Source organism: Gopherus evgoodei, chromosome 5, assembly GCF_007399415.2.
Source record: "Gopherus evgoodei ecotype Sinaloan lineage chromosome 5, rGopEvg1_v1.p, whole genome shotgun sequence".
NCBI lineage: Eukaryota > Metazoa > Chordata > Testudines > Testudinidae > Gopherus > Gopherus evgoodei.
In genome coordinates this window covers 64,896,508-64,909,163 of record NC_044326.1, presented here as the reverse complement: position 1 = coordinate 64,909,163, position 12,656 = coordinate 64,896,508, and the positions used below count along the sequence as shown (strand labels likewise).

Here is a 12,656-nt window from a genome sequence, read left to right as displayed (position 1 = left end):
GGTTTCAGAGTAGCAACCACGTTAGTCTGTATCCGCAAAAAGAATAGGAGTACTTGTTAGTCTCTAAGGTGCCACAAGTACTCTTGTATTAGTTGGGAAGATACTGGATCTTATAAGCAGATATGTCAGTGCTACAGCCTTTCAGCATTTACATGTCTATGGGGAAAACCTGTCAGTCCACAGGGAAATTTCAGATCAACTGTTCTCCCCACTCCTCTGCCTCCTGGAGGAAGGCAGCCCATCAGAGCTGCTGAATGTGTTGAGGGGACTTGTTCCTTCCTCAGCATGTGGAGAAGGCAGAGCTCCTTCCTTCCTGCTCTCTTAAAATGCCAGGTGAGCCCCTGAAGCATGGAGCCTTTCTGTTACCCAGCTGGCTCTGCTGTTCCTCCTCACTGATTCCCAGCACTAACCTTTCCCTGGGAGGGATGAGGAAACTCCTTTCTGGACTAGCCCCCATGTCTGTCCCGCCTTCAGCCTGTCCCAGCGCAAGTTATGCAGGGAACAGGAAATAAAGGGAGCAGAGCAGAGCAAAGGGGCAGGGAATAGCAGCAACAGAATCTGAAGAGGTGCATTAGGAGAGTGAAACTGGTATTGGACAGATTAATCCATGGAGGGAGAGGTAAGTAATTAATGGGGGTGAAGTAAATGAATTCATATGGAGTTTTTTAGAAATAGGAGATTAATTTGGGGCATGGGGGAGGGATTGATTGACGAAGCTGTACCAATGCAACCCTTAATGTGGACAAGCAAAGCTACTGTTTACATTGGTGGAGTTTACTGCTACCTGAAACCCTTGGTAAAGCCCCAGTGGTGACAATCATGGCTTTGCCTGTCTACGTGGAGGGTTGCCCTGGTACAGCTACACCTATAGCTATAACTGGCACAAATGCCCAGTCTAGATGATATCTTGTTCAATTTTAGTAAATATATGCAAATTTGCACATATTTCTACAAATATGTGCACATCCAAAACTACAAAAAAAATTGTTTGGATATATGCCCGTATGTGTAATTTCAGTGAGGCGAATAGCTACAGATTATTAAGAATGTAAAGGTAATTCAGTAGTCTGTGCTGTGAGATAAATAGTTGTGGTTCATAGTGCTTACAATCTCTGCGGATGTAGCTGGTAGAGCTTGTAAACCCCATGATGGAAATATCTACATATCCATATTCTGTTGTTTTTAAAGCACTGCAGGCACAGGTGACAGAAATTGTAAGTTCTGTTGGAAACAAAGCTATGGCTCACAACATTTTCAAACTCCTTTGGCAGAGTCAGTATAGCTTGTAAGACTTGAGGAGAAATAGATATGGTTAATGGCACTTACAAATTCTGCTGGCTCAGGTGGCCAACTCTGTAGATGCTGTGAGAAAAATAGCTGTGGTTCACAATGCATTGAAACTCTTTTTGCTATAAGCAATGGCACTTACAGCTCTGATGATACAGCCAACAGAGCAGAATTCTGGACATTCGTTTTTCAGATGTCATTTGAAAAAAAAATCCATGCAATAAATCGCATGAAAACTCAGTGTGACTACCTCAGGTGGTAGATGGAAGCCTGAATCAGCCCTCTCAGGATTTGAGCCTATGGTCTCACTGAGTCTTGGTATTTCATTTCATATCCTTAAACTGCACAGTCAACACAAAAACATGCAAAAAGCCTTTCTTATCAAATTGTGCAAATGGTGAGTTATACAAGAAGTAAATGAAAGAGTATTGCTCTGTAATTGAATGTACTAAGGTACTTTGTTCATAGACAAACATAGATATTTGAGTATCTGTACACCAGAAGATAGCATGAGAAAAATTGCTCATGGTAGGGCCCGTTCAAACCCTACTGACATCAGTCAGAAGACTTCCATTTGCTTTTTTCTTGTTGTTCCTCCACAGCAACACCATCCTTGAGAATAATAATGAATTTTCTGCCATACTTGGTTAGTTCTTTTTAATAGTTGATGTATGGTGAATTGATTTTTAATATTGTCGTGACTAAGATCGGAGATTGAGTGAAGTGTTGGTATGCTTCATGAGTTTAGAAGACTTTCTTGGAGGTAGAAATAAATAAAAAACAGTGGGAAGAGAGAGAAATTCCTCTGAGACATGCAGTATGTTGTTCTGCCAACCATTCTTTACTACTTGAGTGTTACCCAAGAGCAGATGCCTACCAGTTGGAAGTTCTGAGGCAGGAACTGTAGTGTGTGAGATGTGGGAGGAGTAAGTGGCTTTGATAATTTGGAGGTTTTGAGTTTTTGGAGAGATGTGAAAATTAAGTAGCTAATTTCTTGTTTCTCCTCCCAAGGTAAACATTATACATATTGCTTAGAAAGTTGAGGGGGGGCTACAAAGCCTGGCCTTTGCAAATTATTCTAGACAGTAAAATAAGTTTTTCCTTCATTTTAAAAAAGTAAATATGTAAAATATATGCTTTTTTAAAATCTAGAAAAACTATTATTTTTTTCCAATTTTTCCATCAAATATTTTTTTCACAGGGCTCTGGGTTTAATATCCTAAATGACATTGTGGAAATTATTTTGATATCAGAAAGCATAAGAAGATAATTAATGTTGTTAAGAACATAAGAATGGTCATACTGGGTCAGACCAAAGCCCAGTATCCTGTCTTCTGATAGTGGCCAATGCCAGCTGCCCCAGAGGGATTGAACAGTAATCATCAAGTGATTGATCCCCTATCGCCCATTCCCAGTTTCTGGCAAACAGAGGCTAGGGACAACATCCCTGCCCATCCTGGCTAATAGCCATTGATGGACCTGTCTTTTGTGAACTTATCTAGTTCTTTTTTGAACCCTGTTATAGTCTTGGCCTTCACAACATCCTCTGGCAGGGAGTTTCACGGGTTGACTGTGTGTTGTGTGAAAAAATACTTCCTTTTGTTTGCGTTAAACCTGCTGCCTATTAATTTCATGTGGTGGCCCCTAGTTCTTGTGTTATGACAAGGAGTAAATAACACTTCCTTATTTACTTTCTCCACACCAGTCATGATTTCATAGACCTCTATCATATCCCCCCATCATCGTCTCTTTTCCAAGTTGAAAAGTCAGTCTTATTAATGTTTCCTCCTACAACAGCTGTTCCATACCCCTAATCATTTTTGTTGCCCTTTTCTGAACCTTTTCCGATATCCTTTTTGAGATGGGGCAACCTCATCTGCACACAGTATTCAAGATGTGGGCATACCATGGAGGCAGTATGAGTACCATATATGGAGGCAGTATGATATTTTTTGTCTCATTATCTATCCCTTTCTTGATGATTCCCAATATTCTGTTTGCTTTTTTGACTGCTGCTGCACACTGAGTGGATGTTTTCAGAGAACTATCCACAATGACTCCAAGATTTCTTTCTTGAGTGGTAACAGCTAATTTAGACCCCATCATTGTATATGTATAGTTGGGATTATGTTTTCCAATATGCGCTACTTTGCATTTATCAGCATTGAATTTCATCTGCCATTTTGTTGCCCAGTCACCTAGTTTTGAGAGATCTTTTTGTAGATCTTCACAGTCTGCCTGGGATTTAACTATCTTGAGTAATTTTGTACCATCTGCAAATTTTGCCACCTCACTGTTTACCAGTGTTTTTTCCAGATCACTTATGAATATGTTATATAGGACTGGACCCAGTACAGACGCCGGGGGGACACCACTATTTAACTCTGTCCGTTCTGAAAACTGACCATTTATTCCTACTCTTTGTTTCCTATCTTTTAACCAGTTACCAATCCATGAAAGGGATCTTGTCAAAGGCTTTCTGAATGCACTATATCCACTGGATACCCCTTGTCCACATGCTTGTTGACCCCATCAAAGAATTCTAGTAGATTGGTGAGGCATGATTTCCCTTTACAAACACCATGTTGACTATTCCCCAACAAATTATGTTCATCTATGTGTCTGACAATTTTGTTCTTTACTATAGTTTCAATCAGTTTGCATGGTACTGAAGTCAGGCTTACTGGCCTGTAATTGCCAAGGTCACCTCTGGAGCCCTTTTTAAAAATTGGCATCACATTAGCTATCCTCCAGTTATTTGGTACAGAAGCTGACTTAAATGATAGGTTACAGACTACAGTTAGTAGTTCTGCAATTTCACATTTGAGTTCCTTCAGAACTCTTGGGTGAATACCATCTGGTCCTGGTGACTTATTACTGTTTAGTTTATCAATTTCTTCCAAAACCTCCTCTAATGACCCCTCAATCTAGGACATTCAGGTTCCTCAGATTTGTCACCAAAAAAGAATAGCTCCGAAGACTGATTTTTGTTATATTCTGTGAGTTTTGAATTTTGTACAAAATATACATGTTCCATACATGACACTTCATAAATTTTAATAAATCTCCACATGTATGATAATATATGAAGGCAATGTATTAGAATACAAAAGAAAAGCCAAGGAAAATATATTTTGTATGCTGGTATGTTTCCTAGTCTTATATGCTGGTTTTCATGAAAAGTTCAGTAACTTTCTTAACCTGTTCATCATTACCACTATAGCACCTTTGGCATGCTGTTCAAGTAGCAACCAATGCATCCATACAAAAATCATGTGAGTTTGGTTAGTAAATATACTTATCCCTATTTCAGAGATGCAGAAATTAAGGCAAACCAAGGTAAAAGACTTGTGCAATGCAACACATTGAAGTCAAATCGTTGCAGCACATTTCCAAACATTCCACTGAGATCTCAAATGAAATATTTGTAAATGGTGATGACTCTGGTAACAGAGTTCTCCTCCTCCTCCTCCTATTATAGTCAGCCCACTTGACTTGAAAAGATCTCCAGGGGGAAGATTAATTAGATTTCAATTATACTACAGAAAATTTTATTTTACATACTTACATTCTGGAAAGCATTATGGTGTTTCCTTAATGTGTTTAAAAATTCAAAAATGTTTTAAAAAGCCACTTAAAAAGTCAAAATGAAGTCAAGCTAATGGATTATGGTGTCATCCCTTCAAACTGATGTATGTTATGTTCTGCCAGGCCTTGCCGTATGACACTACACAGACATTGTTGGAATTTTTGTGAATGAGCATTTAAAATTTTCAAATAGACCATCAAGATCTGTTGACAGACAAAGAAGGATAATCTCTGCAGCTTTGTCATGGCATTAACTTAAAAAACAAAACAAACCTATACACATTAACAGTGAGCTAGGCCTGTCAGGCACAGATATTTTTCATCCTGTCTGCACGTACTTTGTTTTTAAAAGTGCCTGTTTCTTTGTTTTATCATTTCCTTAGTGACTTGTGTATTCTCAAAAACATTTAGTCTTTCAGAGTCTTATTTCGTTTACAAGGGTAGAAGGAACTAAAACTCAAGGAATTTAAATTCTAGAAATTTTAAATACATAGTGTGTGAACCTAATGCATTATATTTACAGCTGTATAAGGAAATTATAATTAGGAAAAACAAAGTTTTAGATTTTTAATGTGGGTTTCACTTCATTGTCAACAAATATTATTAGCAAATAATAAAATATGGTGTTTTGAAATTAGCTTTTTAAAGAAAGTATTTTCTCTAATGGCTACTATTAAGCAAAACCACCTGGGAACCAGAAAACTGTCAAAAAGGAATTTAGAAGACACTTTCATAAAAGAACTTTTCTCCTCAGAGATTTAAGCTACATTTCTTTAAGTGTGTATCATATTTATCCATTGAAGAAAGCAACTATCATTTACAAGAGTGAATTAGATCTAGATTTTTAAACTGATATTTTGAAAACCTTTCTGTCAGTCTCAGATGGATCTACTAAGAATATAGTAAATATTTTTTTTCCCTCAGAGGTTTGTCCCAATACACTGACTATTTTCTGCCACTCAGTCTCTTATTTATTTGTGTTTGTTGGGGCTGTGGCTTGAAAGCTTTTCTCCTTAACTCTTTGTGTGCATTTTTCACCTTATTTTGTTTCAACCACTTCTATTCATCTGATCTGCTTTGACATTATTGGGATTTTAAATTGCATGCAACTGACAGTGCTGAAGTTCAAAACCTTTCAGTCTCTTGCAGAGGTCAACACACTAGTATGTGAAAGCAATGCATGGATACTGAGTGTTTTTGATTTGCTCTAAGTCAGTCTCTTAGACTAGCTTCTAATCTCTACAGATAATGAGGATGCGTTTGTCACAGAAATTTGTTTCCAGCCTAGATCACAGGATGTTAGACAGGAATTTTTGTTAAGATATAAAGGAAAGAAACAGATTTATTATGCCTTTATTAAATCATAAGCCTGTTTACTTTAATAGTAGTGAATGTCTGGTTCTTTTCCAGGTTGTCCAACATTGCAGGAAGAGAAAATTTACTTACCAGTGGAAATAATGCATTCTTTAAAAAAAAAATGTTGAAATTGTGTCATCATTAGCCTGATCCTCAGAGGGTTGAGCACTGATAACTGCATTGAAATAAATTAACCAAAGAGTACAGAGAGTATTAATAAAAATACATTCTGGTACTTTTGGGAGAGTGTGACCAGAGTTTCTCAGTGCCAAAGTAAAACCCCTGATGAGGTTGCAGATGGTGGATCCCAAGGCCAGTACAGAGCCCTGCTGATTTAAATGGAGCTTCATGCAGGCAAAGCGGCCTGCCTGCACAGAGCTCATTGTAGCATGGAGTGTAAAACAGTCACTTCTGAGATGGGGGGAATTATCTTGTAAGGACATCCCAGTTGTGTTAATGACAAAGTACAGCCGTACAAAACACTCTTTTATGTAAATGAAACCCATACATTAGAACTCATGGTTTGAATGTACCCAGGTCAGTGAGTGTGCTCTGTGGAATTTTTTTCATCAGTGGCAAGACTGAAAACTGAGTTACATACAGTTTGATGAAAATGTAAAGATTTTATTTGCTACTTTTTCCAGAAAATGTTTGAAAATTTCCAATGAGTTGCAGCTAGAGCAAGCTTTTGGGTAGGCCAGTAAAAAATCTTTTTCAGCCATCCACCCACCCCCCTCAGAAAATGTAACTGACTCCTCTCTACCTTGATCACCCCATTGGACACTGTACATCACTGCCAGTGTGTCTCAAAGGACACTTGCCCAACTAAACTGGAGACCTGGGGGCTGGTAGGCTCTCTCTGCCATTGGAAGGTTTTGTGTATATCTTGTTGAATTTTAGCACATTTGGGCTAGAATGTGTCCTGTCCAGTATACCAGCACAGGAGGTTAAGGAGGTATAAAACACCTTTTCATTCCATTGCATTTGGAAATGAACCATATGGGGGGCTATTCAGTATTATTTAACACCAGTTCTCTCACCACAAATCCTATAAGGTTCTCTTAATTTCACTGAAGTAGGATTAGTAATTGGGACTTTAAGATTTAGATTGCCTGCCTATTTTGGACTATGTTCTTTACCTTTTACTGGTACTCTGTAATGTACTGTAGATAGGTTTAGCTTTTAGAATAATCGTTGACGTTGGAAGAAGTACATTAGCTATGTGTAAATTCTCAAAGTAAATCAGTTCTTACATTCAGCCAGCTTTACGTTATAAGCTCTAAATATAAATGGTGATGACCAACCAAAGAAAGCTTGTCCCTTCTGTCTCTTACACAATGTATTCAGTTTATTCATTCTAATAAACATGCCTTGTAACAGACTTAAGCTAGGACCCCAGGAGGGTTCATTATAACAGTGTGTGAGCGGGTGCCCTTTCCAACCTGCCGCACATTGTATTATATCCAAATTTAGCCCTTTCCCAGGGTTTGGTGTTACTAACGCAAAACTCAAGAAAATAACAAAATGTATCTTTAAGGTTCACCACTAGCTTGACTGCTTCTGGTGTTTCTCCCTGACAATTGCTCTGCCCACAAACCTAGATCCTCTCCCTGCCACTTCTACTTTCCTTATATCCTTGTGATTTAATGCACCTGTACCTGGGAAGCAGCAAAACCAACTTAACACTTTCCCAGCAGGATCAACACCTGCAAACAGGATGCTCTGTGCAAACACTACTAGTTTGTTACACAAAGTTATATGGCATTTATTGTGCATTATTGCAATGTGTTTTAAAAAGCATAGTTTGGGGATACATGTAAATAAGGAAACTTGAGTGGGTAGAAATGTGTTGCTCCTTTCTTAGCCTGGGGAATTTCCTTGGTAGCTCTTATTCATTTTGCCTGTTGTTTCAAGGACTGGATTAAGTCATTGATATGTACAATTTATATTTACCACCGACGTGATTAGAGCCTGAGGAATGTCTTGGAGTTGCGCCAAGAGAACAGTATACATTATGTGTGGAAGTTGGACAGCTTGGAGGCCATAGATCAAAAAGGAATATGTTCCTCCTTATCTGAAATATCAAAAATCAATCAGCTACTTGACAATTAAAGCTGAAAAGGAAGGAAAGAGAGAAAAATTATTGATCAGCATAGGTGGACCAAGTTTTTTAATCCTTTACAATGTTTTCTATACTTTGTCCAGGTCAATGGAAATCTCACCTTATCTCAAAAGACTTAATATTAAAGCTCATTCAAAATGTCCAATGAAAAATTGCTTGCTGAAGACAAAGTGTAGGTAGAGACTCCATCACATGCAGTACATGTTTCAGCCTTTTTTTTTTGTATCTGATATAAGCTAGCAATGGCATTTGATGTTTATATTGTCATTAATCTACTGTGCAATATAATAGGAAAAAAAATCTTGTTATATGCCTTTTTCAAATATCAGATACTGTAAATGCTTATTTTGACTGTATAGTAAAAACTTCAGAAAACAATGATACCTAGTTGTTGGATAAAAGTATAACCTAAAGGAAATAAACATACACAACATTTTTAAATGGTTCTAGCAGGATTGAGAGGAGGTTCTTTGACAGATTACTTTACCCAGAATGTTGTAATATTCCCTTTCAAAGCATACTGATAAACTGTGCTGAACATCCTGATAAGGAAGATTTCATTAAAATGCTGCAAGGGTAAGATCTTTGCCTTCCACAAGAGAAGATTTTGTCAAAAATATTTTATTACAATCCTAGCTGGATTTTAAAATTGTTTTATTCACTTTTAACCATTTCACTTATTACTTTACTGTTGGAAATATTTTTAAAATGTCAGTTCTTAATAAGGGGATTTAAAAATCATAGCATGTGCCTCAGTCCCTCAGTTACACGACAAATGTGGCATCAGGGATGCAAATATCATTACGTTGATAAATTGCTGATGGCATAATGATTATGGAAATTGTCATCGACTGATCATCAGTCACAATTTATTTCAAATCAATGTCTACAATTTGTACTCTGTTTGGAAGTTTTTTCAAACCCCCTCTGGTATAGTACAGTTCTTCATAGATAACTTCCTCCTAAAAGCATTACAGCTTTGTCATGCATCATCTGCTGTTCGTGAATGGAGCCACTCAATGAGCCCATGGCCTCCAGCAATCCAAATTAGTTAGAAGAACACTGAGCTACCGCACACTCTTAGGCAAACTCTATTGGCAAGACACTTTAATTTAAGAACCAGTACATGTGCCAAATTGCAAAATCCCTCCCTAGACACACAGAATTTCTCTATTTTTTCTTTCCAACTGGCAATAAATGATAATGTTTGCATCTAATACACTGCTAAATTGCAAATAAATTGTTATGGAATTATGACATAATGGGCTTTTACATCTTTAAAACAATTGCTGTACCAAGAAACATCATTTGTACTTTTTTGCCTTGGACAACTTCATTATTTCTTTCCAACACATTTAACAACTCTAGTAATTTTAGATAAGTATAGCACAAGGAAGTAACTCCCTATAGTATTATTAGTTAATATTTTTCTAATTTTTAGTTCTTTACCACTTGAAAAAGATTATCTACATAAGAAGCTGTGACTCTGAACACTAGTTAATCATGAATAAAGATCTTTCTCAGAAAGCATCTGTTTCCTCTCCTTTGTCCCAAGGTTGGGACTTGAATTCAACCACTCCAACCACTGTCCAGCTGCTGTCCCAGTTGATCTGAAGTATTTGGCTCAGGGCTTATTTTCATGGAGGATAGGTCCATCAGTGTCTATTAGCCAAGATGGTCACGGATGGAATCCCATGCTCTGGGTGTCCCTAAGCCACTGACTGTGCTAAATGCTGGGACTGAACAACAGGAGACAGATCACACAATAATTGCCTTTTTCTGTTTATTCCCTCTGAAGCGTCTGGCATTGGCCACTGTGAAAAAACAAGATACTGAGCTAGAGGGACCACTGGCCTGACCCAACATGGCCATTCTTATAATCTCATGAGAAAAGCTAGTTTTAATTTGAGAAAGATGCTAATAACCCACTGCAAGTGGGGTCAGATTTCCTCTTGAATTAACAATGAAGGTTTATTATTTACATATTTGTTTGTTGAGTGGCATTAGCTGGAGTCATTGTTACTAATATTATATATCTGTGGTAGGTACTACCTGGAAGACCCAACTGAGATCAGGGCACCATTGTGCTGGGCACTGTATAAAGTACATTGTAAGAGATAATCTCTGCCCCAAAAGCCTACAGTCTAAATAGATAAGGCAGTAATGAATTGTTATCCCCATTTAACAGAACTAAGGCACAGATATATATTAAGGAGCGTTGGCAGAGCCAGGAATAGATCCCGGCCTTCCTGAGTTCCAGGCATACCACAGACCATCCTTTCTTATCAGTGTAGTTATCCTATGGCTCATTTGCAAATATGTCCTCTGCCTTGGTATGAGATGAAGAAGAAGACGACAGAATAGAGGAGATCAGCTGAATCCTAAATCTGATCCTCTTTAGGAAATGCTGCAAAACTTTCTTCTTTGAAAATACATTTGTACCATAAGAGTGACACTCATAAAATACTCTCAATCCAATAAACTCTTATTAAAAAAAAGAGAAAAGAAAGAAAGATGAAGGGGGAAGTGCTAGAGATCTATAGTCACTGTGGTGTTTGGGACCAATTTATAGATCTTAAATTGGGTCACTAACATTACAAATTGTGATGGGGCAAGGCCAGATGGCTACAGTAAAGTAGTGAGGAACAGGTAGGTTAGCCCCAGGCTAAACAAATCCCTGGTCCATGGTAACCAAATGGCAGTTGTTCCAGGTTATCAAGACACCTGGGGTCAGTTAATATCCTTCTAGAAGGCAGTGGAGATGGCTAGGTGATTTGGACACTTGAAGCCAATCAAGGGCTGGCTGGAACTAATTAAAACCCTCCCAGTTGGGTGTGGGTGTTAGGAGCTAGAGGAGGAAGCTGCACTGTTGGAGGAACAAAGCGGTACAAACCCATTTCAGGTGCAAGGATGGAGGCCCTGAGGTAACAGTGAAGGCGATACTGAGTGGGGGCTGCTACTTTTAGGGTCCCTGGGCTGGAGCCCAGAGGGGTGGGCGTGGGCTTCCCTCTCCCCTCCCCAGTTAATCACTGAAACCGGGAGACAACAGAGACTGTGTGAGGGACGGTTGCTTCTCCTCACCTCCCTTGCTGGCTTATGACAAAAATGGCTAAGTAAGCTGTCACCCTTGCCTCTAGAGAGAAAAGCGATATGTGGAGGGTCACAGTGAGCCTATGACACTAACAAAATCCACCAGGAAACGTGGGACCCACGGAGATAAAGACAGAGCTTTGTCACAAAATAAGAAGTTCAAAAACCACCATACTCCACTATGGAGAGAGAGAGAGAGAGAGAGTGAGAAAGATCTGGCAATAAGCAAAGTGTCTGTGATTTCAAAGTTAGTTGTTGGTGTAAGGCTGGAGTAAGGAGATGCATCTAGCAACTTTTTGTAAATGTTACCAACTTGGGATCCACTATACTTTTGGTAAGAGAAAATTCCACAGGCATACATGCACCGCCAAGACACCTTGTCTTCAGCTCCTATGATATTCACCCACTGGAAGTTAGTTCCAGTACCTGGATGTGTCTAAGATGCATAGTAGGTAAAAGATGGAGTCTCAGATAGTTGAAACATAATTATTTCATAGAAGTTGCTAGAGTCCTTCCACTAACTTCCATGGGATTTGAATCAGGCCCTAGGCCCTTGACTTTTACCTGGAAGTAATAGTGGGAACAGAGTACAAGCATACTCTGCTGTGGCCAGCCTATCCCACTCAGAATGTAAGAAGCTGCTTTCTGCACTTAATGGTGCTTTCATTTTGATTTTGTGGTTAGACCCAGGTAGAGTGTATTACTGCAGTCAACTCTAGAGGTAACATAGATAAGATGATTAGGGCAAAGTTTGCACCTGAGAGGAATAGGCATAAAGTCCTCACTATTCTCAGGGTTTGTCTACTTGGTGCTGCAGTGCAAACAACTTAGGGCAGTGAGGCTGCAACACATGAGTGCTCTACAGTTCACATCCCTCTAGTTAGCATCATGGTGCCATGTAGACAAGACCTGAGATGGAAAAGGTACTTGTAGCCTCTGATGTAATCTCGGAGTATATAGAATCAGTGAAAAGTCTAGTAAAATCCTGAGACTGTAGACTATTTTGACAGTGGCTGGGCAGATGCCCCATCAATGGATGGAGTAGGTGTTAGATTTCTTTATCTCCTTTAAGTGCTTCCTCCACCAAGTGTCACCTCTATTTTATGTGAGTCAAGCTTCCACCATCTAGCTTTCATCCACAGCCTAATCTGTATCAGACATTGGAAAAGTCCAACAATAACTGTGTCTGGGTCCACTGAAAATGAGGCATAAA

General features: G+C 38.8%; 1 protein-coding gene across 12 annotated transcripts in view; it reads left to right on the top strand.

Moving 5' to 3' along the window:
- Positions 1–12,656, top strand: part of TENM3 (teneurin transmembrane protein 3) — a 2,266,571-nt gene that overhangs the window by 1,389,278 nt on the left and 864,637 nt on the right. The gene's annotated exons all lie outside the window — the stretch shown is intronic.